This window comes from Euleptes europaea, chromosome 9 (assembly GCF_029931775.1).
Source record: "Euleptes europaea isolate rEulEur1 chromosome 9, rEulEur1.hap1, whole genome shotgun sequence".
Classification (NCBI taxonomy): Eukaryota; Metazoa; Chordata; class Lepidosauria; order Squamata; family Sphaerodactylidae; genus Euleptes; species Euleptes europaea.
In genome coordinates, this window is record NC_079320.1 from 2,921,730 (window position 1) to 2,939,386 (window position 17,657).

A 17,657-nucleotide genomic window follows, 5' to 3' on the forward strand; every position below is an offset into this window, starting at 1 on the left:
AGGTACACAAATCCACATTTTCCCCATGGAAGGAAGGCCTCAGACGGTGAGAGGGAGGGGGTTGGTCGCACCTAGATCCTCCTCTCTCTGCAGTATCGCACATGATCACACAGTCCACCAGGTGGAAAGTGTGGTGCTGCTGCGGCCGCCTTTCATCATCACTGGGTCTTCTATTCCATTTCCCACCTCCCACCCCTGCAAAGAAAGTTAAGGCACACAGACAGCACACTTCAAGAATCCACAGGCCACCCTAATACCACCTCCTACCCCCTCAAAGAAGACAGTTTAGGGGTACATAACACACTTGATGACCTTCATGATGCTGTTGCCATTCTGTAGGTTTCTGAGGTTTGGGTGCGGCTGCATCAATGTCAAATTTGGTGTAGGCCCTGTGGTGATGAGTTGAAGGGGCTGAGTGAGTGAACCAAGAATGTGCCACACGGCCACGAAGGGTTAATGGAGGCCTCGGTGTACTTGCGGGTGGGGTCAGGGTGGCGTTATGGGTTGGCAAGGGGAGACTGCCAAGGGCCAATCCAACTGGGAATGTGACCTGCCACTTCTTTCTGAGGCTGATGACTTTTTAATCAGGGAAGAGCACTTCACCCAAACTTCCCAAGGCAGGCCCCGAGGAGATGCAGGCACAAGCATGTGCTCACCTCATGCATTCTCAAAGTCTAGGTCTGGAAAGCCAAACAGAGGCAAGTTGATCTTGAGGAAGACCAACTACTCTGCATGCCAGGATGCCAGGCTTGCGCGGTGTGGGCTGATCATGTCGCCCAAATCAGAAAAAAGGCGCTGGCTCTGGACACTCGTCGGAGGGCAGGAGAGGAGCCTCTGGGCCACTACACAGAGGTCCAGCCAGACCGACTCCTTCATGACCTAGTAGCTCAGGTAGTAGCTGCCCCTTTTGGCTTGTACTCGCTGCACACGCTGGGAGAGCTCGTCTCTCCAGTGCAGCTGCTGGTTGGCCCGCTCGGCGATGCTGCCCTTGATGTGCGGGTTGCACATGGTCGCCAACATGTAGACCGGCTCCTGGGAGACAGGCATAAGACGGGTTGTCAAACCGTCTTGTAGCCTCCGCACGAGGTCGCACACTGCTGGAAGCAACTCTGCATGTTCTTCAGCCGGCTCCAGAAATGCATCCAGACTCTCACAAAGCATGTTCGTCATGGGAGTGAACAGAGCCGGCGTCGCCGTGTCAGAGGAGAGCATGTCTTTGCACTCCTTGAAGGGCTCAAGGACCGTCACAGTCTGAGAGATAGCCAGCCATTCGTCACATCTGAGCTGCCTCTCAGGTACCAGGGCATCAGTCTCCTAGAACAATGCCCTGAGGACCCTCTTCTGCTTCATCAAACGCCTGAGCGTGGCATGGGTGGAGTTCCAGCGAGTGTCTACATCACCCTTCAGGCAGTGCTCTGGCACGCCTTCTTGGGCCTGAATCTCATGCAGTGCATAGTCATACTGTGAGAGAAGTGACTCGCAAGCTGCCAGCATTTCATGATGAGATGCCAGAACTCACGGGTCGCGACATCCAGTCTGGATTCCTGTTGGGAGCCCAGGCCATCCTTGACCACGAGGTGGAGAAGGTGGGCCACACAGTAAATCCGTGTCTCCAGGCCCAATGCCCCTGCTGCCGCCCTGATGTTTGTGCCGCCATCCGTCACCATGAAGCCCATGGCGACATCCCTGCCTACCCAGGACTCTAACTTTGCCCTCAGGGCAGTGGCGATGTTGGCTGCCGTATGTGCCTCCACGAACAACTGCGCGTGGAGCATAGCCTCTCGATAGCCAGCCTGGTGGCACTCTCCCTGCCTAGCGCTGCTCCCCACCCCCCACCCCACTATGAGGTTGATGGGTTGCCACCAGTGTGCGGTGAGGGAGAGGAACCCGTGCTGCACATGCTGGCTTGTCCACAGGTCGGATGTAAAGTGCACAGTTTTCCCGGCAGCGCGGGACAGCTGTGCCTTCACATAAGCTCTGGCGGCCCTGTACAACGAGGGCCCAATGGTCTGTGCCATCGTGAAGTGAGCTGGGAACTTGTAGCAGGGCGCCAGGTAGTGGATCAGCCTCCGGAAGGCAACCTTCTCCATTAGACGATAGGGTAAATCGTCCACGGTGATGTTAGCCAAAATGCCCGGTTATGAATTGTTATATGGGGGAAATAGCGAATCAATAACCGGCAATGGGTATAACTTGAGCTGGGATGCAACCTTTGTCTACCAGAGTCCATACCATGACCAGTAAAGAGGCAGAAGCAATGGAATTAGGTTAAAAGTAATTTACTCAGATTATATGTTCACACGCACATACAAAACTACACATACACATCACACAACATACAGAGTCTAGGAATCAAAAAGAGGAATGAAGAGACTTTTGCCATGTGGCAGGCAGAGGAGGAAATATACTGCACCTCTCTTGCAGAGTAGTCCGTCCTGAATTCCATGCAGCTTTGGGGGATAAAAAGGGGACGGGGGGGGGGCTAGGTGTCCAAGCATGAACACCCACTCTGGCAGAGTGCCAGGCAGTATGGAGGGGAAGGCCCAAGGGAGAGAGAGCGAATGGGCTGAGAGCACCCCAGTTATACTGTTTTTCTGGGGGCAGGGAGAAGGGTTTCACCCCTCCTAGGTTCCCAGGTGACAAAAGGTGACAACAGACTTAATCTGTGGCTTGGGGTGGAGTAGTGAGAATTTGGAAATCTATTCTAATTCCAATGGCTTTTGCAACTGGAACTTCTCTGCTGACGAGATTAGCATTCAGGAACAATGGGTGCGATCTGTGCAAATGTCCTGGGGTCGCTGCTGCTGAGGTGGAGGAATGAGTCATCATGATATCTGGATGGCTGCTGATGATCCATTAAGCGGTGGATGTTGCAAGGGGTGTGTGTGCTTGACACTGATTTCCTGACATTCTGCTTCTCTTGACATGGCTGCAGCTGGAATAGAGCCTATACAGGAACATGGCTTCCCTCTGGTTCACCGGAGGCTGGAGGGACTACTTTGGCTGATGCTCTTTGACTGCTGGTTTCGAGGGATGAAGAGGAGTCCTTTCCATGGCGGCACAGGCTTGCCACTTGGTCTGGAGAGGCTGCTGCACACATCTGCCGGGGTTGCCATGACCAGTCCAGGAGATTGGCAACCCGTTAGGCTATAGTGATCACCTTGCCGAGGAAACAAATGACTATTCTCGTCGCTGCCCTAACCCCACCTCTTGGTGCCCTACTGACGCCACCCTCCTCGAACTGCTCCTCCTCCTTCCCCCGCGGCTGGTGGAAAGGCTCAACAATGGCAGCAGGAGGAGGAGGGACAGCCTGAAGGGCAGCAGACCCCAGCCCAGTGCCAGCACCTGCCGTCAACTATGCAGGGGTGGCAGCTCCAGAGGCCCCCTCGGGAAAGAGGATCCACCACTGGATCTTGGAAGGCGCCTCCAGAGGTGCTCCCAGCGCAGGTTGGGGGCAAGCCGAAGCCCACCCCCTCCCCTCCCCCCTCTAGTCTTCTCCTTTGCTTTCCCCCGGGGGCCCTCTTACCTGCACCCCTGCCACTCATTGTTCCCCTGGGCATAACTCTGGCTACCTGTAATGCAGGGAGGAAGTTTAATGGCCTAGCTAGTTGTCCTGGCCTAGGATCAGTCCCTGACCTGACAACCCAAAGACAACTAAGGGATTTTCTCCCAAACAACAAGAGGCCCTAACCTAACCTTTAGTAACTTCTGGTTTGTTGGGTTTTAAAAAAAATAAAACTAGCTGGTGAACCTGGTCTAGAGACCTGTCTAAGTTTAACCTGTCACACTGCCCTGGAGATGGATTTCTAAACCTTTTTAAAAGGGGGAAGTAATGCCTTGGATACCTCAAAGCCTATCTAAATCTGCGCTCCAACAATGGTTCCCTCAGGAACCAGGAGGAGTGTTCTCTGCACGGATGGACACTCTTCCCTCACTGTTGACTAAATCTTCTGGCAGCAGCCGTCCCCAGCCACAAGTCAGGCCAGAGGCTATTCAACAACTGTTTGACCCTTTAATCTATTTAAAAATCAAGATCCCTTGCCCTTTTAAAGAACTAGCTGAGCTTAGTTGGTGAGAACGAAGCTGACCAGCCCTGCCCCTACGGTTTAAATGTGAGGGGCCAATGTAAACCCAGACACTCCCTAACAGATCTTATTAATCAACAATGACTTCGCTTAAAGCTATTGATCAAAAAAGAGTTAGGAACAACTTCACTCCAGGCACAGTTGGCAACCAGCTAAAGCAGCAGAAATCTCAGTCCCAGACTCCCAAATCCCCCACAGAGGCAATCCAAAGCAAGGCCACCCCCTGCAGAACAGGAAACCCTCCAAAAAACCAGAACAGGGAGAAACACAGAAACACAGCCCTGGCAGAGAGACAAAGCTCACTCCAGGCACAGTTGGCAACCAGCTAAAGCAGCAGGAATCTCAGTCCCAAACAAAGGGAACACAAACACAATCAAATTGCAAGGCCATCCCCAGCAGAACACAGAATCTGCTCCCCCCCCCCCCACACACACACAGGGGAAAAGTTTTAGAGAAAGCCCCCAAATGGGTCAAACTGTGGATGTCTTCTCTTCCAGCAGGCAGGAGCAGGCAGTCAGGTCAGGGTGGGAGAAGATTCTAGTACAATTCTAGCCAGGAGCAGCAGGCAGCAGGTCACCTCAGGTCAGGAGCCAAAGGTTCAGCAGCACAGCAGCAGCAGCAGCAAATGGAAGGTGAGTACTAGCAGCCAGGGGTTTTATCTCTTCTAGCCAATTCAGAGAAGAGGTTCAAATGTGAGAATCCCTTCTCTGATTGGCAGAAGAAGACTCAGTTTGGCCACCTATTGGCCAAACTGAGCTGGGTTTGTTAGGTTGTCTCTCTGGAAGGCAAGTTTGCTTGCCTTCTGAGAGCTCTTTAAAGGCGGGAAAAGGCAGGTTTGGGGGACGCCGAACCTGCCGAACTTTTTCCGCGGTCCTCCGAACTTGCCGAGTTCGGCACAGCGGTTTCCGGCCTTTTTTGTGGTTCGGCTCCATCCGAGCCGGAAACCGCCGAATCAGCTGAAATTCGGCCGGTTTCCGGTTCGGATGGAACCAAACTGACAGCCCTAGTGGATGAGAGCAGTGGACTCTAATCTGGAGAACCAGGTTCAATTCCCCACTCCTTCACATAAAGTCTGCAGGGTGACCTTGGGCTAGTCGCAGTTCTCCCCGAACTCTCTCAGCCCCACCTACCTCATAAGGTATCTGCTGTGGTGAGGGGAAGGGAAGGTGATTGCAAGCTGGTTTGAGACTCATTAAACGTAGAGAAAAGCAGGGTATGAAAACTAATTCTTCTTTCTTCTTCTTTTTCTTCTTCTTTCTTCTTCTAGTGAAGTCTATGTGTTCTGCTATAGTGATTTTTTCCTGAGCTAGTTCTGGCCTAAGAACATTAAGCAAAGCACCAGTGTCCTAGAAAATCTAGACAAAAGTTGAAGTTTCCCATAACTACCAGATCTTGTTATTCGGATACCCTGTTAAGCTGCTCAAGGAAGGCAGCATCCACCTTTTCACCCTGGTCAGGAGGTCTGTAGCAGACTCCAACCACAATACTGTTTATCCTTTCTTTCCTTCAATACTTGGGATCAATACTTCAGTACTTCAATACTTGGGATCTTAGCCTGTGTATACCAAGATTCAGAATGAGATCTGGATAAATGAGAAAAAGTCTCTTAAACAGAAGGAGATTTTATTTTATAAACAGAAGAGAAACCAAATTAATTTATGCAATGTGATAGAACAAAATGAAAGTTACAGAATGGAAAACAGAAATAAAGCACAAAACATGCCTGCCTTCCTAAAAGAGGGAATAATCCTATGAAGGTACGGTTGCCAGGTCCCTCTTGGCAACCATTGGGAGGTTTTAGGGGTGGAGCCTGAGGAGGGCGGGGTTTGGGGAGAGACTTCAATGCCATAGAGTCCAATTGCCAAAGCAGCCATTTTTTCCGGGTGAACTGATCTCCATCGGCTGGAGATCAGTTGTAATAGCGGTAGATCTCCAGCTAGTATCTGGAGGTCGGCGACCCTATATGACGGACAAGAAAAACATACAAACCAGTTCCTGATCAGAAACAGGGAAAGAGATGGGGGATGTCCTTGGCAACGAAAAGCTGCTTCGGGAGCAAAACTTCAGGACTGGGTAGGGCAGGGAAGTGCAGTGGCAGGTGGAGTGAAGAGCTGAGAGCAGAGAGATGAGGGGCCAACTGTATGGTTGGGTTAACAGGATAAGTCCAAAACCAGCTACAAAAATTGGGGCTGATGGGGGAACTTTTTAGACCTTTTTGCCTGGAATGAGGAAGAAAAGGGGTGTTGGCATTGGAATGTGAGAATAATAAAAATGCAATCTTTCAAGGATGAGCCAGCCTGAAAAGAAGACCTTTGTCTATGTAGTAGAGGGGAGTTTTCCTTTTGTGCATGAGAAGTCTCAAAAATGGTCCCTGAGGGAGACTGGCAAGTTAGATCTATTGGTGGGGAGGTACTTGTCATGATGGAGGAAGGGTGGGAACCTTTCTGTGTAGTTGCTTAGTTACTGACGAAATTACTGGAATTGGCCTGTTACTTATTATTTTAGAAATCTGGGTTGTTACTTGAGATCAAATTATTTGGGAGGAGGCTCCGGGGTCGTTGGGGGAAATAGCCCCTAACTGAATCCCTCTTAGGGTGGGCTTTTGCATGATTGACAGAGGAGCTGCCCTGCATTCCTGTTCTCCTTTCGAATGACTCAATGCTAGGGTTGCTAAATTCCAGGTACTAGCTGGAAATCTCCCGCTATTACAACTTATCTCCAGCCGATAGAGATCAGTTCACCTGGCGAAAATGGCTGCTTTGGCAATTGGACTCTATGGAATTGAAGTCCCTCCCCTCCCCAAACCCTGCCCTCCTCAGGCTCCATCCCAAAAACCTGCCCACAGGTGAAGAGAGACCTGGCAACCCTACTCATGCCTTTTGATATTAGTTCAATTCAGAATCTTTCTGTCAATCCTAGCCCCACATTTAGGTGTATGCATGCACAAAAGGAGGTCCCTGGGGGTTGAGGGTCTCGGGGGCATCACCTTCTCAAAAATTTATAAGTGCCCACATGATCAACAAGGTTGGGAACCCCTACCTCAATCAATCCTTTTCCAGGTTGTTCTGTTTGTAGCCCTGCTTGCCAAACTCCAGTTCTGTCCTCATTCAATCCTCTTTGCAAGTTGCATTTCTTCACAAGACACAAACTGGAAGCACTTAAGTCCCTCCTAAACAGTTACCTCTAACATGTAGAATAAATATGATTGCCAATCTCCAGGAGAAGCCTGGATTTCTCCTGGAATTACAACTCCAGACAACAGTTTCAGAGGGTTGTTCTGCAGCAGAACAGCTAGATTCAAGTCCTGTAGCACCTAAAAGAGCAACCAGATTTCTAGGATATAAGCTTTTGAGACTCAAAGCTCCCTTTGTCAAACCCAGATTTGAAATTAGCCAGACTGGAAAAAGATGAAATGAAGGAAGACTGCACGATCAGCTTTGGAAAGCTGCAAATTACCACAACATGGGAACGCAACAAGTGATAAAGGACAACCTGTTTTAAGTTTTGGATAACAGTCAAAAAAAGATTAAGTCCATCCCCATCTTTGGTGATGTCACCAACAGAGGCATACTGTACCACCACAGAAAGAAAAACAATGGACTATATAGCATACCAAGACATGGCCACTTCAAATGGAAAAATTAAGACCTGGAATGAAATCAAGACTGAGGGAAAAAAATTAGGATGGCTGACTTACTGTCAACTAGTTTCAAGGATAAGGAAAGACTGCTTGGAAGAAGGCAATATTAGGGACTTAAAAGAGTTTGAAAAATTGATTAACAAAGACAAAGACCACCTTCTGGGAAGAATATATAGTCTTTTATTGAAGTTTGACATGGAAACTGAACAGATTAAACCATGCATGATTAAATGGATGCAAAATTTGGCACAAAAAACAGACCTGCAGAGCTGGGAACATCTTGTTGGATTATGAGGGCTTCGTTATGCCCATATCCTTGTTAAATTAGCAGAGTGCACAAAGGCTATTTTGCGCAGAGAAGCTCATCCAAACCTCTGTGTGTTCCAGGAACAAAATTGCTAGGAGCCTTTTGTCTATTTAATTAATATACCGTTGTAGGAAATCCATTTCTGGATAGGATAAAATATAGTTGCCTATCTATTCTTTCTAACTAGGATAGAGGGAGATCCAGGACATGCGTCCTTCCCTCATGGTGGCAAGATGGAGAGGAGGTGCCTGTGCAAGTGAGGAGGTGAGGAAGAAGCAGAAAGGAAGGAAGTTTCCCTAAGAGCAGCTATCTACACATCAAAGGGATAGTTCAGAGTAGTAGAGAAAAGATGCCCCAGTGTTTTGTCCCCTCTATTTCTCTGACTCACTACTCTTGTACTCCTCTGGAGTCTGGGATTAAGAGACAGCATAAAGGCCTTCACTTCCAACACATCTGTGGTCTAAAACAATAAAATTTACTGCTAGCCAGAGCTTAAGAGAAAACTGGTACAAGATGTTCTGCTGGTGGTATGTTACACCAAAAGATATCAACAATATGACCAAGAGTACGGATGGACATTACTGGAAATGTATAGAAGTTGATGGCACCTTCTTTCATTGCTGGTGCTCCTGCAGGAAAAAAAAGAAATATTGGGCCAAAGCACATCAAGAGATACAAAAAATAATGAAAATTAATTTTCCTCTAGATCCAAAAACAATTCTGCTAGGAATAATGCCATCGGCAATGGATAAAAGTAAGACAACTGTTTAGATATATGACAACAGCAGCAAGAGTGACAATTGCCTGTTACTGGAAAACAGAAAAAACACCATCAATAGACAATTGGCTAGAAAAGTTAGCAGAATACGCAATGATGGCTGACAAACATTGTGAATAAAAGATCTTGGGATGAATACCAAAAGAACTGAAAACTGTACTTTGATTATGTGACAAAATAGTAAAATGCGTAATCAGATTTTAAAAAGAATGCTATTGCAGGCATTAAATAGGTCTCCTTGTTATTTTAGATTCGAAGTCTAGATATAATCATTTAGATTTATATATTACCTGTACTACATGATCCTACTTCATTTCTAATTTACAATTATTCATAACTACTGTAGAAGATGGGAGGATATGCCTAGGTCCCCTTTCTCCTATAAAGACTTGTGTTTAGCTTAGATTTACAAATGATTTGTAAAAACAAGTAAACAGGTTTGGAATGATTTAGACCCGCTACAAAAAGTAGCTGAAGGATATTATATAATAGGTACTTAGTCATTTTTATGTATGTTGTTGTTTGCTTTGTTTTGTTTTAAGTTGTGAAATATATATATATATATATATATATATATATTTATTTATTTATTTCACAACTTATACATACTTGACAAAGGGAGATTTGACTCTTGAAAGCTTAGTGTGGCGTAGTGGTTAAGAGCGGTGGTCTGGAGCAGTGGAGTCTGATCTGGAGAACTGGGCTCCTCCATGTGAGTGGTGGAGGCTAATCTGGTGAACTGGATTTGTTTCCTCACTCCTACACATGAAGCCAGCTGGGTGACCTTGGGCTAGTCACAGCTCTCTTAGAGCTCCCTCAGCCCCACCTACCTCACAGGGTGTCTATTGTGGGAAGGGGAGGGGAAGGTGATTGTAAGCGGGTTTGATTCTTCCTGAAGTGGTAGAGAAAGTCGGCATGTAAAAACCAACTCTTCTTATTATTATCCCCTGAAAATCTTGTTGTTCTTGAAAGTACTAACAGACTCGAATCTAGCAACTGCACACAATAGCAATCAGTTTCCGTGGAGAAAATGGGCTCTATGGCATTATATTTCACTGAGGCCTCTCCAAACCTCACCCCCACCTATCTAACCCGGAGCTGGCAACCTTAGGAATAAATGTGCAGCCTCCCCTTTCAACAACAAACAAAAATCTGGTGCCAGGGCCCAATCCTCTCTGAGAGTAAGGTCCTCTCCTTAATTTGAAGGATAAGTCAGAAATCAAAAATATAAAATCAAGAGAAAAATGTTGGTAGATATTTTATATTTATCTATTGCAGTGGAAAGTCGACTACTCTCTCACAAGTTTTGTTGCTATGTCTTTTAAGCAAGCATAACATCTCTGTTCTGGCCTTGAAGGAGATGATTTTGGTTTTTCTAATGCTCATCTGAGCTTTTCCCACCCTACATCCATGAGTCAGTGTTGCCTGCATTTCCTATTTTCTTTGTATTAAAATTGAAGTCAGTCTATTTTCATTGCTTCTATGAAGATCAGGAAACAAGTTTCAGGCCATTTACGGTTTCTGCTCAGAGCCATTTCGGATCAGCCTCCCACACGCAAATCCAACCTCTCCGTTCATCACAGAAGTCTTCTCTCCAGCATTTTCTGTCCACATTGCATTTGGGTATATAAACACAGACCCTTCTCTTCACAGCAAGTAACTCTGGGAAATTAGGGTCCCAGTACCTGAAAAGGAATGATAGTGGTGATAAATTTATGAGTATTAAAATAATAATTCTCAACTTGGCCTAGGTTTGGCATTCCCCAACCTGTGGTGGAGGATTTCCCACACCAAGCCCCCTCCCCCTGGCGCCATTCGGAGGGGCCGGTGGGGAGACTTGCTAGCTGCAAAGGGAGGCCGGAGCAAAGCTGGAGTAAATATGCTAACGTTCCTTCCAGACGTGACGTCATCATGTCACCAACAATTGCGAGGACACTCTAGTATTTGAGCAAAATTCTATAGTAAAACAGTTTCTATAGTAAAATAGTTTTTCTCTAGTACCAGAGCATCCCTGTGAATGTCAGCAATGTGAAGATGTCACATCTGGAAGTGACATCAGCCTGTCGGTGCCGGCCTCCCTCTGGCCTCCCTTTGCAGTGGCCACTGGTAGACAACCACAGCAGTATTTGAGGCATGGTTTCTCTCGGGAAAAGGCAGCGGGACAGGGAGGGCCCTTTCCAGGGCTTTTGAGGGAGACCTTCGAGGTAGGACTCATTAGGGAAACATTTTTTCCCCAGTAAGAGTTGTTTGACAGTGGACTCAGCCACCTAGGGAGGTGGTGAGCTCCCTCCCCCCCCCCACTTGCAGAGACTGGACAAGCGCTTCTCTGGGATGCTCTAGGCCCGTGTTGGTGAACCTATGGCACAAGTGCCGGACTTGGCACGCCGAGCCCTCTCTGTGGGCACGCGCGGGAAAGTTGAGCAGCCCTCTCGTCTGCCTTCCCTGGACTCCCCGCCGCCCAGCTTAGGGGCTTTGAACAAACATTAATTGTTCAAAAGCATGCCAAATGCAAACTTTTACCTTTCAATAAAAAGTTGTTTGTATCCTTGAAAGCTCTGTTATTGTGTTTTTCTTTTAAGGCAAAAGATGTTAATGTATGTGTTGTTTTTTCTAACCTAAAACCTCAGTATTCAGGTTAAATTGCCGTGTTGGCACTTTGCAATAAATAAGTGGGTTTTGGGTTGCAGTTTGGGCACTCGGTCTCTAAAAGGTTCGCCATCACTGCTCTAGGCTGATCCTGCATTAAGCAGGGGGTTTGGACGAGATGGCCAGTACGGCCCCTTCCAATTCTATGATTCATCAGTAGGGTTGCCAACCTCCAGGTAATACCTAGAGGTATCGTCTTACAACTTTGTTTTCAGCAACAACTGGATTGTTACTACCTCCATAGAATTTTGTTTTGACTATTTCCGGGTGAAGTAACCACAATTACGTTTTGAGAACCACAAGGAACTTGGACTTTTCATTAGTGTTCCTTAAGCTTTGGACTGTGTTGTACCCCTTTGTGGGGAATTAACCAGGACTGGTTACCTGCTTTACTTTTGAAACAGTGTTGTAAACTTCTTTATTTTGGAGGAGATTACAATTATTTTTGTTGGAAATATTCCTTGTAATAAGAGTAATTATTTCGTATTGGAGCCTGCGTGCTGATTGTTGTTGTAACTAAGTTAAATTCAGCATAGGTGTGTTTGTTGTTACAGAAAACCTCCAGGTGATAGCTGGAGATCTCCTGCTACTACAACTGATCTCCAGCCGACAGAGATCAGTTCACCAGGAGAAAATGGCTGCTTTGGCAATTGGACTCTATGGCATTGAAGTTCCTCTCCTCCTCAAACCCTGCCTTCCTCAGGCTCCACCCCAAAAACCTCCCACTGGTGGCGAAGAGGGACCTGGCAACCCTACTCATCCGAGCCAGGCTCAGTAGCAGCCACTAAGTGACTTGAAGGACTTACCCAGGCTGCTTGCTACTGCTCAACAGCAGCCACCCCATGAATACCAGTGTACTGGTTAGTGTTTCACGCTAGTATCCGGGACACCCAGATTTGGATACCTATTCTGCTGTGGAAGCTCACTGGGTGACTTTGGGCCAGTCACACACACTCAGCCTAACCTACCTCACAGGGTGGTTGTGAGGATAAAATGGAGGAGAGGAGAATTGTGGGGCTTCTGTCCCTCCACTGTTCTCGGGTTGCTCTTGGCAGGTGCTTCCTTGGCCTCAGAACCAGAGTTGGAGGAATCTGACCTCTCCTCCAAGCTCTGGACTGCCACGTTACCCGTCTGTGGTGCCTGCGGACAGTCTCCTTCCTCCCTGGCCGAGGCGCCTTACTGCTGTATATAGAGAGCAGCTGAGACTCCTGGATCCCACCCACTTTCTGTTAACCCTGAGTCCATATAGGGAAGCCCCATCAGGGGCCTTCCTGGCTACACACTGCTGGCGTGAGCTTCGAGGAGGTCTCCTCCTTTCCATTGTCAGCTGTTGGGTGGTGGAACTTGTGCTGCGGGGCTCTCTCCTCGCCCCAGTCGGCTTGGCCTACTTTGAGCCATCGGGGTTGCCACTGTTGAAGGCCCTGCCATGAGGCTGCTCCCTCCCTTTGTTGCTCCAGCTGGGGCAGACCTTGCACTCTTCCTGCAGCCATTGCGCCACTCTCGCCCGACTAGGGTAGCGCTCAGGACTAAGGCCCCACGTTTAAGCCAGGTGGAGCCTCAAGGAGGCCTCATAAGGCCGTAGGTTGGGTAAGCTTCAGGGGTCGGGCTAGTCCCAGGGCGGCAGCCTGGGGACGCATCTCAGGACAAGAACGATGTAAGCTGTTTTATGTCCCCATTGAAGAGAAAAGCAGGCTAGAAATGAAGTAAAAAAGTAATACATGTAGGTTAAGATGAAGGGCAGATAAATGATAAGTTAGTGGGTAGGTGGGAAGGAGAGAAAGAAGCAGGGAAAGGGGAGATTATTAGGGCTGCCAGGAAAATGGAAAGAGGTGGGGAAGGGAGAAAGGAGATGCCCCCTGCAAGTCCTTGTGGGTTCCCTGCTTGTCAAAGTATCTGATTTGCAACACAACCAAATTCATGGGTTCTTAAAACCAGAGACTGGAGCCATGAACAGAGAAAACAGATATTTCTACAGATCAGAAAAATAAAATCTGATATCTACAAAAAAAAAATAAAAAAATGGGTGGGTTAAAAACCTCCAAAATGATAAAAGGTTGCTTGCCCTCAGTGGCTACTTCTAAGCAACAAAAGTATTGCTAACTTTCCAATTTTGGTTTTTATGAGTAAAAGGTGGAGGAGGGCCCATTCAAGAGCTGTTTGGGCCTTTGAGGGAGGATTGATCAGGTCTGGTAGCAACCACCAGGCCATTTTCTACTATGTGATTTTTGTGATTCACCCAGGCCTGGTACTTGCTACTGTTCACCAGCATCCACCCCACCAAAGCCAGTGTGATGCAGTGGTTAAAGCTCACGACTAGGGTCTCAAATCATTCTGCTACTGAAACTTGCTGGGTGACCTTGTCCCAGTTACACATTCTCAGCCTAACTAACCTCACAAGAAGACGGGATTGGCCATTAAGAGCATTAGTAGGCCTAGGGCTGCCCGCCCCTGCCAGGGGTGGGGAAATCCCCGATTTGGGCCCTCCAAGGTGGGGGTCTTGCATGTGTGTTATGTGCTGTCAAGTCGCTTTAGACTCATGGCAACCCTATGAATCAATGTCCTCCAAAACAACCTATCATTAACAGCCTTTCAAGGTCTTGCAAACTGAGGACTTTTGTTCCCCACCCTCCTTAGGTTCCACCCCCAAAACCTCCCACCAGTGGTGAAGAGGGACCTGGCAACCCTATCCAGAAGTGAGATCAGTGTGCTTGCACCGCCCTCCCATCCCCCACTGGTTGCCAGTGGGGACTTAGCAACCCTAGGTGGGCCAGTGATCCCTCACCCCAAGCTGGGCCAGCCCTGTGACAAAAGAGCCCAGCCCACCTTTGATGGGGTCCAGCTGACACTCGCTTACTCAGTTAAGAGCTTAGAAGGTTATACTGGATCCAGCATATTGCCAGAGAAGCAAGTTATGCAACTGCAAAAAGGGTATTCTACCACCTTCTTACTACCCAGAAGGTGAGCCCCCAGTGCTTGACTTAACTGACCTGGCCATGTGGATCCATGCTATGGTTACCTCAAGGCTAGAATACTGTAGTGGTCCCTACAGGGGTCTGACCTTGCAGACTACATGGAAATTCCAGCTGGTGCAGAATGCCACAGCCTGGGCAGTGCAATCACACCTATTGGCTACTGATCTGTTACAGAGTCCAATTCAGAATTCTGGTTATCACTTACAAAGCCCTGAATGGCCTTGGACCCACATACCTGTAGGACCACATACCTTTCCCACTATGCTCTGCCATGACAGCTTCACTAACCCATTCAAAGCTTCCTAAAGGCACCACGCTGCAAATAGGTAAGATTTGGCAGCTGCCTGTCCACATGCATTCCCAGTCATGGTTCCCACCTTGTGGAAGATCCTGCCTGAGTCCATCAGGAAGGCCCCCATGGTTCTATCATTCCACAGAATGTAGGAAACTGTATTGCTCAGGAGGGCATTTTAAATAAGAGATTAGAACTGTAGTAGAGAATGGAACAGTCCAGGAGGACACCTTTATAATGAAATAGACTTGTAATCCACTGAAACGATTCTTGTAGTTCTCACTTGCTTTTTCTGTGTAGTCTCACCCCCTGCATACCATCTTCTGTAGTGTTTACAGAAAGTGCCATCAAATTGCAGCTGGTTTATGATGTCCCCACAGGGTTTTCAGGGCACGAGACATTCCGAGGGGTTTTGCCATTGCCTGCCTCTGCATCGCGACCCTGGACTTCCTTGGTGGTCTCCCATCCAAGTATTAACCAAGGTCTACCCTGCTTAACTTCCAAGATCTAAAGAGAACTCGTTAGTTTGGCCATTCAGGTCAAGACGGATAGATTGGTGGTGGTTGAAAGTGCTGACTTATGGTGACCCGGTAGGGTTTCCAAGGCAAAAGACAAGCAGAGGTACTTTAGAACATAAGAAAGGCCCTGCTGGATCAGACCAAGGCCCATCAAGTCCAGCAGTCTGTTCACACAGTGGCCAACTGGGGCCTCCAGGAAGCCACAAACAAGATGAGTGCAGCAGCACCATCCTGCCTGCGCTCCACCACACCCAAAACAATAGGCATGCTCCTCTGATACTAGAGAGAATAGGTATGCAGCATGACTAGTATCCATTCTAACTAACACCATGAATACCCCTCTCTTCCATGAATATGTCCACTCCCCTCTTAAAGCCCTCCAAGCTGGTAGCCATCACCACATCCTGGGGCAGGGAGTTCCACAATTTAACTATGCGTTGTGTGAAAAAATACTTCCTTTTATCTGTTTTGAATCTGTCACCCTCCAGCTTCAACAGATGACCTCGTGTTCTAGTATTATGGCAGAAGGAGAAAAACTTCTCCCTGTCCACTCTCTCCAAACCATGCATAATTTTATAGACCTCTATCATGTCACCCCTTAGCCGCCTTCTTTCCAAGCTAAACAGCCCTAAGCATCTTAACTGCTCCCCATAGGACAGTCGCTCTAGTCCCCTAATCATTTTGGTTGCTCTTTTCTGCACCTTCTCAAGCTCTGTAATATCCTTTTTTAGGTGTGGTGACCAGAACTGTACACAGTATTCCAAGTGTGGTCTCACCATAGATTTGGACAAGGGCAGTATGATTATTAGCAGTTTTGTTCTCTATTCCTTGTCTAATTATGGCCAGCATGGAATTTGCCTTTTTTACAGCAGCCACACACTGGGTTGACATCTTCATTGAACTATCCACTACCACCCCAAGATCCCTTTCTTGGTCTGTCGCTGCCAGCACAGATCCCATCAGTGTATATGTGAAGCTTGGATTTTTTGCCCCAATATGCATAACTTTACACTTACATTGAAACTCATTTGCCATTTTAATGCCCATTCTTCCAGTATGTAGAGATCCTTCCGGAGCTCTTCACAGTCCGATTTTGTTTTAACCACCCTAAATAATTTGGTGTCATCTGCAAACTTGGCTACTTCACTGTTTAACCCCAACTCCAGGTCACTGATGAACAGGTTGAAAAGCACCGGTCCCAACACAGATCCCTGAGGCACCCCACTGCTCACATCCCGCCATTGTGAGAACTGACCATTGATTCCTACTTTCTGCTTTCTATTTTTCAGCCAGCTCTCAATCCATAACAGGACTTTTCCTCTTATCCCATGACTATGAAGTTTGTTTAGCAGTCTTTGGCGGGGGACTTTGTCAAAAGCTTTTTGGAAATCCAAATACACAATATCCACAGGCTCATTCCTGTCCACATGCTTACTGATGCTTTCAAAAAACTCTAATAGGTTAGTGAGACAGGACCTACCCTTCAGAAGCCATGTTGGGTTTTGCCCAGCAGACCTTACCCTTCTATATGCTTGACAATTTTATCTTTAATAATTCTTTCCACCAATTTACCCGGAACAGACGTTAAGCTAACTGGCCTGTAATTTCCTGGGTCCCCCCGGAACCTTTTTTATAAATGGGTGTTACATTGGCCATTCTCCAGTCCTCTGGTACAAAGGCTGATCGAAGGGACATATTACATATATTTGTTAGAAGTTCAGCAATTTCCCTTTTGAGTTCTTGAAGAACTCTAGGATGAATACCGTCTGGTCCCTGTGACTTTGCCATTGCTGCCTCTGTGAAGCAACCCTGGACTTCCTTGGAGGTTGCCCAACCAAATACTAACAAATATCCAGTTAAACAGAACTTCTGCTTGAAATGGCTACTAGTCAAAATGGTTACTAGTCATGATGCATACCTATTCTCTCCAGGATCAGAAGAGCACCTATTGTATTAGGTGCTGTGGAACACAGGCAGGATAATGCTGCTGTAGTTATCTTGTTTGTGGGCTTCCTAGAGGCACCTGGTTGGCCACTATGTGAACAGACTGCTGGATTTGATGGGCCTTGGTCTGATCCAGCATGGTCTTTCTTATGTTCTTATGAAGAGTTACTATTAGAGTTATGTGTGACCTTACTCCAGGAGATTTTGCGGTTGGCGCCGTCTCTTGGGGCAGTCATTTTGTGATTACTCCCACCATCCATTGTCATAATTCAAAAGGTGTCTGCAGGCTAAAAACGGTTAGGGAACCCTGGTTTATGCTATCTGATTGCACTATATCTGGTAATGCACTATGAGTCTTAGCAAGAAAGGCCGACTATAAATAAAAAAAAAGAAAATATATCTTAAGGTCTAATGTTATGAAAACGTATATTTATTCAGTTAACAATTATTTTAAAATGTTTTCATATCTTCACAT